Source organism: Oncorhynchus mykiss, chromosome 20, assembly GCF_057628025.1.
Source record: "Oncorhynchus mykiss isolate SJ-2025 chromosome 20, ASM5762802v1, whole genome shotgun sequence".
Lineage (NCBI taxonomy): Eukaryota > Metazoa > Chordata > Actinopteri > Salmoniformes > Salmonidae > Oncorhynchus > Oncorhynchus mykiss.
This window is the reverse complement of record NC_143041.1, coordinates 2,108,918-2,122,160: the sequence shown is the minus strand read 5'-3', so window position 1 is coordinate 2,122,160 and position 13,243 is coordinate 2,108,918. Positions and strand designations below refer to the sequence as shown.

At 41.2% G+C, this 13,243-nt stretch overlaps 1 non-coding gene across 1 annotated transcript; it reads left to right on the top strand.

The window, feature by feature from the left end:
- Nucleotides 1-5,428: 5,428 nt before the first annotated feature.
- On the top strand, nt 5,429-5,544 carry LOC118942461 (U5 spliceosomal RNA). Its single transcript, XR_005038397.2, has one exon. It is a non-coding gene; the product is annotated as a U5 spliceosomal RNA (small nuclear RNA).
- The last annotated feature ends 7,699 nt before the right edge of the window (nt 5,545-13,243 follow it).

Genomic DNA, 13,243 nt, shown 5'->3' with positions numbered 1-13,243 from the left:
AATCCTACAGAACTAACCTGCTCCGGGGCAGGCTAAGTCACGGTTAACTTCACTTACCCTGAATGAAGTGACTGAGCTGTGAGTTGAGGACCAATTAAATCAGATTCCCATCATCCCCTTCATTTGAGGAAGACGACTGATTAAATAATTTCTTAATCAAATGTTTTCTTTGTTAAAAATATCACAATACACATTTAGTAATGACAGAATGCATTTTAAACTTCCCGCAATGTAACACACATGCTTCCCGCAATGTAACACACGTTTTGTATGAATAAATAAGAAATATACTGTGTGTGTGTACACAACATTAGGAACACCTCTTTCAATGACAGACCCAGGGACACACGGTGCATGTTTTTTCCCCTAGCACTACACAGCTGATTCAAATGATCGAAGCTTGATGAGTTTGGGAAACCCTGCCCTAAACCCCTGAACTGGGAGAACCTTTAACCATATTACTTTAACTGATCTGTTTAAATCTACAAGCCTAGTGGGAAGGTGGCCTCAACCCAGACAGAATCACCCCATGTTTCCTGCAAACGACAATGAGTAGTTAGGACATCACGAAATGGTCGCCTAAAGTCGTCAGGACGTTGTGTCATGTTCCCCTGAAGGTTTTGTCTAGTTCCCGTGGATGTACCCAAGTATGTTTTTAAGACTTTCTTGGGACATTGTGTCATGTTCTTGGGATGTTCTGTCTTTGTTCCCGGTTTGTCCCGGGGACATCACCTGATGCGCGCAAATGAACATTTGTTGTACCCAGGTCACGTGCACCCTAGTTTATTACATGTCTACCCTTGTTACTGTTGACCAGCGCATCAAGGCCCTGATTGGTGAACCACTGATCCATTCACACAACCTGGTCTCAGAGCATTTCATATTATTCTGTACCTAAATCGGAGACACTCCACTTAAACTGAACATAAATATAAATGCAACATGTAAAGTGTTGGTCCGATTTTTCATGAGCTGAAATAAAAGATCCCAGAGATGTTCCACGCGCACAAAGAGCTTATTCCTCTCAAATTTTGTGCACAAATTTGTTTCCATCCCTGTTAGTGAGCATTTATTTTTTGCCAAGATAATCCATCCACCTGACAGGTCCGGCATATCAAGAAGCTGATTAAACAGCATGATCATTACACAGGTGCACCTTGTGCTGGGGACAATAAATGGCCACTCTAACATGTGCAGTTTTGTCACACAATACAATGACACAGATTTCTCAAGTTTTGAGAGAGTGTGCAATTGGCATTCTGACTGCAGGAATGTCGAACAGAGCTGTTGCCAGAGAATTGAATGTTAATTTCTCGACCATAAGCCACCTCCAAAGTCATTTTAGAGACTTTGTCAGTACATTCAACCGGCCTTCGCAGACCATGTGTAACCACGCCATCCCAGGACCTCAACCTTCTTCACCTGCGGGATTGTCTGAGGATAAAAACCCTTTTGTTTGGGAAAACTAATTCTGTCTCCCAAGTGGGTGGGCCTACGCCCTCCCAGCTGCACCCCTTCCCAGTCATGTGAAATCCAGAGATAGAATTTATTTCAATTGACTGATTTCCTTCTGTGAACTGTAACTCAGTCAAATCTTTGAAATTGTTGCATGATGCGTTTATATTGTTGTCAGTATATTATAGTATATATTATGTTTCATATGGTATTTCTCAGAATGTCAATGGGATAATGTCACGCTAAAACCCTTAAGGGACCTAATGGGAACCTCGCTGAATGTCCTCAGGACGTCCCGTTTGCTGGGTTAACTTTGGCACGTTGTAGAATTTTGGTTTAAAGTTTGGTAATGTGTTTAGGTTGACTTTCTAAGTCTTCTTCCACTTCAATGAAACTATACGTGAAAACCCGAAACAGTCCCGTGTGGTACAAACACTGACACAGGAGACAACCACCCACAAAACCCAACACAAAACAGGCTACCTAAATATGTCTCCCAATCAGAGACAATGACTAACGCCTGCCTCTGATTGAGAACCATATCAGGCCCAAACACAGAAACAGACAAACAAGACATCCAACATAGAATGCCCACTCAGATCACACCCTGACCAAACAAAACATAGAAACATACAAAGCAAACTATGGTCAGGGTGTGACAGGATATTATTTTACAATTTTCAGGCAAACGTCTACCCAAGTCCCCACCAAAATATTCCCCAACACACCAGTAAAACCTGTGCCTCCTGCTATCAAGAAGCAAAAGACTAAAACGCAGCACAAGCCACCAAGTAATGATGGTGAGGATGACTCTTTACAACTTAAGCCAACTCCTTATTCTTGATCATTGCATTTGAGAAAGGTCATACAATTTTTTAAACAATTAGCATGATGTTGTCCAATCTTTTATTGCAGAGAATAATATTGGTCTCTCCCATGGCTTAACCCTGGAGCATGAGGGCTCGGAGTCTCCTTCTGCCTTCTTAATTGAGTGACTAAAGACTACCTCTCCATGCCTCTTGGTCCCAGGCTTTGGGATAGTTTAAAAGGTCAGTGCCAGAGCACCTGAGGGACCTAATGGGTACATAACTCAAAAGCATGTCTGGTGACTCAGAAACCAATAGAAGAATCTTAAAAGGATCTAAAACTCACAGGCAGCCAGTGCAGAGACTTTTACACCGGTGTAATGTGTGCTCTCCGTCTGGTCTTGGTCAGTAACTGTGCTGCAGCATTCTGTATGTTTTGCAGTTGACCAACAGCTTTCTAGAACAGATAGGAGAGCATTACAGTAGTCAAGCCTGCTTGTAATAAAAGCATGGATGAAATGGTGGCATCTTGACAATGTTCCTCAGGTGGTAAAAATGTATTTTGGTCACAATCCTAATGTGTGATTCGAAATTGAGTTCGGAGTCTAAAATGACACCTAGGTTTTTTAACTGGTGTTTTATCTTTTTTGCCCATTAATTAAAATGTGTGGACAGATTCTCTCTCTGTGCTTTGGCTCCAATAATAAGTACCTTTGTCTTATCTTTATGTAGCTGGAGGAAGCAGCCATCCAAGTATTTAAATAACTAATACAGCCTTATCAGAATACAGCTTTATAAGAACGCTGCCAAGGGGTACCATATATAATCTGAACACTGCCGCACCCCAAATCTAACCTTGTGGAACGCCACATGCGATATCTAGTTTTTCTGAGTTATGTTCACCAAGGGCGACAAAATCTCTGGACCGGTTAAAAAGGTCCTAAACCAATTTAGAACTGGACCGGAGAGGCCAACCCACCTCTCCAGTCTGTCCAGAATGCAGCACTTAAATCCAATAGTAGGACAGAGAGCTGTTTGGCATCTGTGTTGGCTCTAAGACAATTTTCCACTTTAACCAAGGCTGTCTCTGTGCTTGGGTGGGCACGAAAACCAGATTGGTATTGTTTCTATTAAATACAGTACAAAAATGCAGCTATTTGAAAACAATTTCTCAGGAATTTTGCTTAGGAATGGAAGGTTGGAGATTGGCCGTAAATTGCTTAGAGTTTAAGAATCTAGACTACTTTTCTTCAGAAGGGGTTTCACCTCAGCAGACACAAGTAATTTTTCCAACAATTGTTTACAGACAGATTATTTCACTTATAATTCACTGTATCACAATTCCAGTGGGTCAGAAATTTACATACACTAAATTGACTGTGCCTTTATACAGCTTGGGAAATTCCAGAAAAGGATGTCATGGCTTTAGAAGCTTCTGAAAGGCTAATTGACATCATTTCAGTCAATTGGTGTACCTGTGGATATATTTCAAGGCCTACCTTCAAACTCAGTGGCTCTTTGCTTGACATTATGGGAAAATCTAAATAAATCAAAAAATTGTAGACCTCCACAAGTCTGGTTCATCCTTGGGAGCAATTTCCAAACACCTGAAGGTACCACATTCACCTGTACACAAGTATAAACACCTTGGGACCACGCAGCCACGCAGCCATCATAACGCTCAGGAAGGAGACGCGTTCTGTCTCCTAGAGATTAATATACTTTGGTGCGAAAAGTGCAAATCAATCACAGAACATCAGCAAAGGACCTTGTGAAGATGCTGGAGGAAACAGGTACGAAAGTATCTATATCCACAGTAAAACGAGTCCTATATCAACATAACCTGAAAGGCCGCTCGGCAAGGAAGAAGCCACTGCTCCAAAACTGCCATAAAAAAAGCCAGACTACGGTTTGCAACTGCACAAGATCGTACTTTTTGGATAAATGTTCTTTGGTCTGATGAAACAAAAATAGAACTGTTTGGCCATAATGACCATTGTCACGTTTGGAGGAAAAAGGGGGATGCTTGCAAGCCGAAGAACACCCAACCGTGAAGCACGTGAAGCACGGGGGTGGCAGCATCATGTTGTGGGTGTGCTTTGCTGCAGGAGGGACTGGTGTACTTCACAAAAAAGCCAGACATCAAAAAGCCAGACATCAGTCAGGAAGTGAATGCTTGGAATTTTTTTTTATTTTTTTTTTATTTTACCTTTATTTAACCAGGCAAGTCAGTTAAGAACAAATTCTTATTTTCAATGACGGCCTGGGAACAGTGGGTTAACTGCCTGTTCAGGGGCAGAACGACAGATTTGTACCTTGTCAGCTCGGGGGTTTGAACTCGCAACCTTCCGGTTACTAGTCCAACGCTCTAACCACTAGGCTACCCTGCCGCCCCGAATGGGTCTTCCAAATGGACAATGACCCCAAGCATACTTCCAAAGTTGTGGCAAAATGGTTTAAGGACAACAAAGTCAAGGTATTGGAGTGGCCATCACAAAGCCCTGACCTCAATCCTATAGAAAAGGTGTGTGCAGAACTGAAAAAGCATGTGCAAGCAAGTTGGCCTACAAACTTGACTTAGTTACACCAGCTCTGTCAGGAGGAATGCGCCAAAATTCACCCAATTTATTGTGGGAAGCTTGTGGAAGGCTACCTGAAACGTTTGACTCAATTTAAACAATTTAAAGGCAATGATACCAAATACAAATTGAGTGTTTGTAAACATCTGACCCACTGGGAATGTGATGAAAGAAATAAAAGCTGAAATAAATTATTCTCTTCTATTATTCTGACATTTCACATTCTTAAAATAAAGTGGTGATCCTAACTGATTTAAAACAGGGATTTTTTTCACGCTCTAATGTAATCCAAGGCCAAATCAGCACAAGAGTCCCACCTACTGACAAGATTCACTAGTGCAAATTCAACTGCGCATGCGTACGTCGTTACCCATCATGCACCTGACGTGAAATAATGTTATTTCTTTACTATCATATTTTAAAACAGGAATATATTTATACCATCCTAATACTATGCAATACATGGTTATGACTGGACACGTTGAACAGGGTACGAGATTTGGTTCGGGGTGCCGATATTAATATAATCGCTATAGGGAATGTCATGTCCGTGAATCTCTCTCCAGATTGACTTTATCGTAAACTAGTACACTCTGGTTTCTCTTCATATCGCATAAATCTTTCGCCTTTTACTAAAGATTTCCGTGGAGAGTAACATTATGAGTATTATATAATTTTTTGACGCCCTGTTTTACGTCGGGGCTTTCTTTCATTGTGGAAAAAAAAAACTATTGACCTTATTTGTTCCAGGTGGTCTCGTTTCCACATTGTCTGGTTGATTTACCCTTAATTTGGATCCCAAGTAGTGATAGGTATTCCGGCTTTTTTCATTGAACCGGTTTGTTCGGCTCAGCTCACCAAAAAGGGCCGGCTCTTTTGGCTCCCAAACGGTTCTTTTGAAAAATATATGTTTTGTATTTTTTCAAGTCAAACAGTTTTCGATAGTTTCACTATGATTGGTGTTAAAACAATTCTAATTAAATTATTCAGTGAAAAATAATACTATTAAACATTTAACATTTATAACACGTGCATTTAAAGTATAACTTTTTTAATGTATGTAAACAAAGTGCATATAAATGTAACATTTCAAAATGAATATAATCTGAACAACATAATAATAGAATATTGCTCCATATTTTTTAAACCTGGGGTCAAGTGCCGCGGTTTCTGATAGCACGTGATTATATTCCATTCTGTGGAACTTTCTGTCCATTGATGAAGATGGGGTGTCCATCAACTCTGTCACATGTCCTGTGGTTACATTTGCTTCTCTCTGGCGACTGGCTGTGATTCGCTGCAGACCCTTACACAGGAGTATCATTTTTGAGGATGTCACATAGTTCAGGTTCATGCTTTGTCTACTGATACTACATTCTCATCTACATATATAATACTGGATTAACTAATGTAGTAATAACTGCTTACTGTACCTCTCTCCACCGATCTCCACAGTGACCTGCTCAAAGGGTTCCAGGACTCTGCACACCTCCTCCACCACCTCCCATTCCTCTTGGGTCAGAGCATCAACAGGTGCATTGACAATGGCCAGGGTAGAGATGATGGCATCCTTTGACTCAAGAAACCACTTCAACATATAAAATGTTGAATTCCACCTTGTAGTGCAGTCTTGTTTAGGCCTCAGCTCAGGCATCCCCATCTGGAGTTGTGTAGACTTTAGTCTTTAGCTAGACATCGAAAAATCTTCAATGAAGTGACATGTAACCGACAGGTAAGAAGTGGTTACCTTTGATGCCCAGCAGTCAGTGGTAAGGCAAACTACAGTAGCTTTTTGGACTCTTTCCCGCACTGAAGCCTGTGTACTCTCGTACAGTTGTGGAATAAGTGATTTGAAAGGGCTTTCCTGTTTGGAATTGTGTACATTGGATTTAGACTATTGCTATAATTTCTAAAACCTCTGTCCTCCACGATCGAAAATGTCTGGAAATCAGTGGCAATCATTTTAGCCGATGCAATATCAATTTGGCCTTGTTTTGCTACAGACATAGACTTTGACATAAACTGGTCCATAGAAGACTGCGTTGTTGTGGGTCACGGAGTAGGCCTACTTGACTGAGTGAATACATCTCTACGTGTGGAGGTGCTGGCTCCACCACTATCACTAGCAGGCCTACTTGACTAAGTGGATACATCTCCACGTGTGGAGGTGTAGGCTCCACCACTATCACTAGCAGGTCTACTTGACTGAGTGGATACATCTCTACGTGTGGAGGTGCTGGCTCCACCACTATCACTAGCAGGCCTACTTAACTGAGTGGATACATCTCAACGTGTGGAGGTGCTGGCTCCACCACTATCACTAGCAGGCCTACTTGACTGAGTGGATACATCTCAACGTGTGGAGGTGCTGGCTCCACCACTATCACTAGTAGACCTACTTGACTGAGTGGATACATCTCAACGTGTGGAGGTGCTGGCTCCACCACTATCACTAGCAGGCCTACTTGACTGAGTGGATACATCTCAACGTGTGGAGGTGCTGGCTCCACCACTATCACTAGTAGACCTACTTGACTGAGTGGATACATCTCAACGTGTGGAGGTGCTGGCTCCACCACTATCACTAGCAGGCCTACTTGACTGAGTGGATACATCTCAACGTGTGGAGGTGCTGGCTCCACCACTATCACTAGTAGACCTACTTGACTGAGTGGATACATCTCAACGTGTGGAGGTGCTGGCTCCACCACTATCACTAGTAGACCTACTTGACTGAGTGGATACATCTCAACGTGTGGAGGTGCTGGCTCCACCACTATCACTAGTAGACCTACTTGATGGTAAGATGCTATTCAGTATATTATATTTGTCCTCTTTTCTGTTATAACATATGAAAAGTTATTATTATTTCTGTGCTTGCAGCAGGCAGAGCACACTATCGTTATTGATAAAAGTTATTATTATTTCTGTGCTTGCAGCAAGCAGAGCACACTATCGTTATTGATAAAAGTTATTATTATTTCTGTGCTTGCAGCAAGCAGAGCACACTATCGTTATTGATAAAAGTCATTATTATTTCTGTGCTTGCAGCAGGCAGAGCACACTATCGTTATTGATAAAAGTCATTATTATTTCTGTGCTTGCAGCAGGCAGAGCACACTGTCGTTATTGATAAAAGTTATTATTTCTGTGCTTGCAGCATGCAGAGCACACTGTCGTTATTGATAAAAGTTATTATTATTTCTGTGCTTGCAGCAGGCAGAGCACACTGTCGTTATTGATAAAAGTTATTATTATTTCTGTGCTTGCAGCAGGCAGAGCACACTGTCGTTATTGATAAAAGTTATTATTTCTGTGCTTGCAGCATGCAGAGCACACTGTCGTTATTGATAAAAGTTATTATTATTTCTGTGCTTGCAGCAGGCAGAGCACACTGTCGTTATTGATAAAAGTTATTATTATTTCTGTGCTTGCAGCAGGCAGAGCACACTGTCGTTATTGCTCATACTTTTTATTGTTTATTATTCTTGACACTTTTGGGGACCGATTTCTTACAGTTTTTACTCTACATACACAATTCATACATCAAACTCCTGGATACTGATGTGACATGCTGTGACTTCTTGGGGGAGGGGATGTCTTCTACATCCTGAAATATATTCCCGGGGGGGGGGGGGGGGGGGGGGGGGGTGGTATTATTATTATGATTTACTATTATCATTATTGTTATCATAACTATCAAACTTAACAACCTACTATTTCTTAACTTACAGTATGCTCTGTACATTGCAATGGAAGCACAGTGTGATTTCACTGAGGTATGCATAAATTATGAAATTCTCATCACTAGTGGATACAATGTGTTTTTGGATACCCATCCGATTGTGTGATTTTCTTTTTCAAAGGAGCAGCAAATTAGGTGATGGTGTGACCTAGTTCTCCTGCAGAACTTTCCCATGCAGTAAGTCTTGAACATCATAAAAACCTTTCATTCCCATCCTTAAAATAATTTGTTTCACTGTAGCCAGACTCACCTGAATATATTTTCATATTGAATGTATATCATTCATTCACTAAGGTCTGAAGAAGAGAGGTTGAAACATCAAAAAAGGAAGCAAAAACAAAACACACTACAGGTTGGAGGTGTCATATGATGAGTGGTATAGTCTTAAACCAATGTTTAAAGACTTAACCTCCCCCAAGAAGTCACAGCAGGTCACATCAGCATCCAGCTCTGCAGGATCAAGTACTGTATAGGCTATTAGCTAAAAATGCATTCCTGTACACACATCCCTAGAGGTTTTCTTTCTAGACGATACTGAAAACACAATGTAAGTCATACATTCTTATTCCACTCCCTATGCCTTATAGTAGCACCCTCTCGTACTAGAAATATATTTGCATAAACACCTAATTTGCTTATCACGTCTGTGTGTGTTATCTTGCCAAGTTGTTTTGAGACCCATGTGTACACGCAGTGATGGTGCAACACGATGTTTTACATTAAAAATGTTGTCTAAACATACACTTAAACTGTTGTTTTACTATCTTCTGTTACCAGCACAAGAGAATGTTTCAATCATTGACTTTAGCATTGAAAACGAAGAGCCAACCTCAGATCAGCCAGCAGAGATACTCCTGATGTCCCAACAACTGTATGTGACAATACTGATCAGTATGATCCATCTGAATCTTTTCAGGAAATGTTGCCTAATCTCATGGATCTACGATGATAACTGTATCTTCAGTGAGGGATTTGAAAAGGTGTCTAGTGAGGAGGGTGCATCTAATGACACAACAAAAACAGGCAAACCATTATATGACAATACATCCAGAACCGTTGGAGAGTGCCTTTTGGTGATCATGGCTTACGCAAACGGTCAGAAAGTAACTGGTAAGGCCCTTAGTGATTTGCTCAAACGAACAACATTGCGTTGTGCAGATAGTCTCAACACAGACTGCTTGAGCAGTGTACAGAAGTTCAGAGACTTTTATCCCCGCCCTGCATCTTCCCCTATTGTGATGCATAAGCATTGCAGCAAATGTTTTGCGTCAGTAGAGAGTGAACAATTGCAACGTCTGACCTGCAGCATCTCAGAAACATGATCAGAATCATCCTTCATGGAGGTTCAAATTGATGCTCAAAGAAGATCATTGTTTCTCAAGCCTGGTTTTCAGGAAAAGCTTAACTTTAGATTTTGTAGGAAGAAGAACGATCCTAATAACATAGAAGCTATATACATGTATGATACATAAGTTTACAGACAGCATACAGATGAGGATGGTCCGTAAATTGCCGTGTGCTGCATAGGCCCCCCATTGTGACTCGCTTGTGGGCGTGCTGGCAGCATATTAAGGCAGCATATTAAGGCAGCATGTTAAGGCAGCATGTTAAGGCAGCATGTTAAGGCAGCATGTTAAGGCAGCATGTTAAGGCAGCATATTAAGGCAGCATATTAAGGCAGCATGTTAAGGCAGCATATTAAGGCAGCATATTAAGGCAGCATGTTAAGGCAGCATGTTAAGGCAGCATGTTAAGGCAGCATGTTAAGGCAGCATATTAAGGCAGCATATTAAGGCAGCATTATTAAGGCAGCATATTAAGGCAGCATGTTAAGGCAGCATATTAAGGCAGCATATTAAGGCAGCATGTTAAGGCAGCATATTAAGGCAGCATATTAAGGCAGCATGTTAAGGCAGCATATTAAGGCAGCATGTTAAGGCAGCATATTAAGGCAGCATATTAAGGCAGCATGTTAAGGCAGCATATTAAGGCAGCATATTAAGGCAGCATATTAAGGCAGCATATTAAGGCAGCATATTAAGGCAGCATATTAAGGCAGCATGTTAAGGCAGCATATTAAGGCAGCATATTAAGGCAGCATATTAAGGCAGCATATTAAGGCAGCATGTTAAGGCAGCATATTAAGGCAGCATGTTAAGGCAGCATATTAAGGCAGCATATTAAGGCAGCATGTTAAGGCAGCATATTAAGGCAGCATATTAAGGCAGCATGTTAAGGCAGCATGTTAAGGCAGCATATTAAGGCAGCATGTTAAGGCAGCATATTAAGGCAGCATATTAAGGCAGCATGTTAAGGCAGCATGTTAAGGCAGCATGTTAAGGCAGCATGTTAAGGCAGCATATTAAGGCAGCATATTAAGGCAGCATATTAAGGCAGCATTATTAAGGCAGCATATTAAGGCAGCATGTTAAGGCAGCATATTAAGGCAGCATATTAAGGCAGCATGTTCGAAATTGCATCAAGAATTCAGCAGAGCCAGTTTGTATGAAGGTCTGGTTATTAAATGGGTACATAGTTCAATAGTGAAATCCTCTAAAACACTCTGGTGACAAACTTGCTGCCCTGTTTCCAATTGCCCACATGGCTGGGAGAACCTAATTCAAGTAAGTCAATACACTTAGAAAATGTTTTTTAAAAAACAATGTATTATTAGCTAAAATGAGCTGCTAAATTTTCTAATTTAGCTAACTTTAGTTGGCTAGCTTGCTATCTAACCAACATGACATACTGTATATATAGCTAGCTAAGTGAATGAAATATCACCAGCTACCTAACTTCATATTAGCTAGCTATCTTGATGTATTTATCACTGTAAAAAACAAACTCCAAATCCATTTGTAGGTAGCTAGTTAACAGCCATGGAGGAGGGTGAAAGGATAATGTTAGCAGCCCCAACTTTCAAAGTGAGAGAGTAGGCTATTCTGGATAGGGCAGGTACTTTTGTGTAGTTCCTGTCCCTAGAAGTAAGGACGGAGATAACAGTAACATAATATTCAGTGTGGTGTAATTTGATTATAATGAAGTGTGTTTCTTGTGAGGTTTCCTGCCCTCAGATAAAGAGAGCTATGAAAGCCTGTCTACAGATGAACAGGTCCCAATGAAGAGCAGTGGTTCTCAGTCCTGGTCCTGGGGACTTAGAGGTTCACATTTTTGTTTTTGCCTTAGAACTGCACAGGTGATTCAAATGATCAAGGCATCATCAAGCTTCAAGTGGTATTTATGTATTAATTTGTGATGCTATCCTTGTTATGATTCTGTTATTGCCACATGCTGCATATGCACGTGTGTGCCCATGCATCTATCAATCCAACGTTATCATGGTTTGTGGGATGTTATACTTTAGTAATCCACAATGACCTGGGGATGTAAAAGTCTAATAATGACATTATCTTCCATAATCCTACAGATTCCTTCAAAACAATTGGATACAATTAACGTGTAGGGCACTGCAAGGTTGGGTGACCAGGGCCATCTGGGACTGCCTCCTGGAGGACTTCAGGTGTGTGAACCCTACCTGTGTCCTGCATAACTTCATGAGGATGGACACGAGGACCAGGAGGGGATCTGCAGCTCGCCAGAGGAGGAGTCTGCTGCTCTGTAGGATGTTTAAAAGATGGGGTCCAACAACACAGCAAGAGAGGCAATCTGTGTGCGGGAGATCTTCACCTACTACTTCGAAGAGGGTGCTGTTCCCTGGCAACAACATAGACTACACTATGCACAACCAAAGGCTCTTTTCAGAGCCATCCACATTGCAATAAGAGTATTCTTCCATTTACTTAGCTATGTCAACTGCAGTTATTCAATTCACAGTTTCTGTCCTTTTGATTTCTACTTCTCATGTGAGGGTGCTGTTTATGTAAGGGTGTCTGTACAAAAACAAAACAGGCTATTTTAAATCACCCATATTGAAAAAATGTAGAACAATTAGACACCCTATAACCCACACCTACACACTCATGTATCAATCTGATTGATAGATTGTGTTGTGCAGTAAGCAGGTTCAGGTGTATAACTGTGGCTCCTTCCACGTTCAAAGAATAGGCAAGAGGGCCAACCATTGAAAATAGTAAGGCACTTCATTATTTCTATAACTACGCTATATTGTTTTTCCTTGTGTCTGTTCATGTTTTTCAGCATAAAGTACTCTGCAGCCACTTAGTGTGGTGTGGACACCAGGTGAGGCCACACACAGATTCCTGTTGAACACGGTCTCTTTAACTACCTTATTTTCTCAATAACAGTCTCTCCGTCAATTCATCCCTCTCTCCTCTTCTCCCTAAATCCTCTAGGTTATATCAGCTGTGTCGGTGAACCCCTCCCGCATCTGAACTGGCTACATAGCATGATCAGAGGTGAGAGGTCACTTGGTCAGGTCAACAGGAAGTATTATTAAAGAGATGATTTGCATTGAAATAGAGATGCAGTAGTCCCAGAGTTAATGATCCAAGGTCAGTTTTGCATTTCACCTCCTGATTATTATGATGAGTAACAATGTTAGAATAAAAAATAAAACCACAAGGCTTAAACATGCACTCTCTCTCTCCATCTGTCTCTCGTCTGCAGACATGTTTTGATGTGAGAGAGGATGCCAGTCCCATCATCGCCACATCACCTGCTTTTAAGATAAGTGTCTC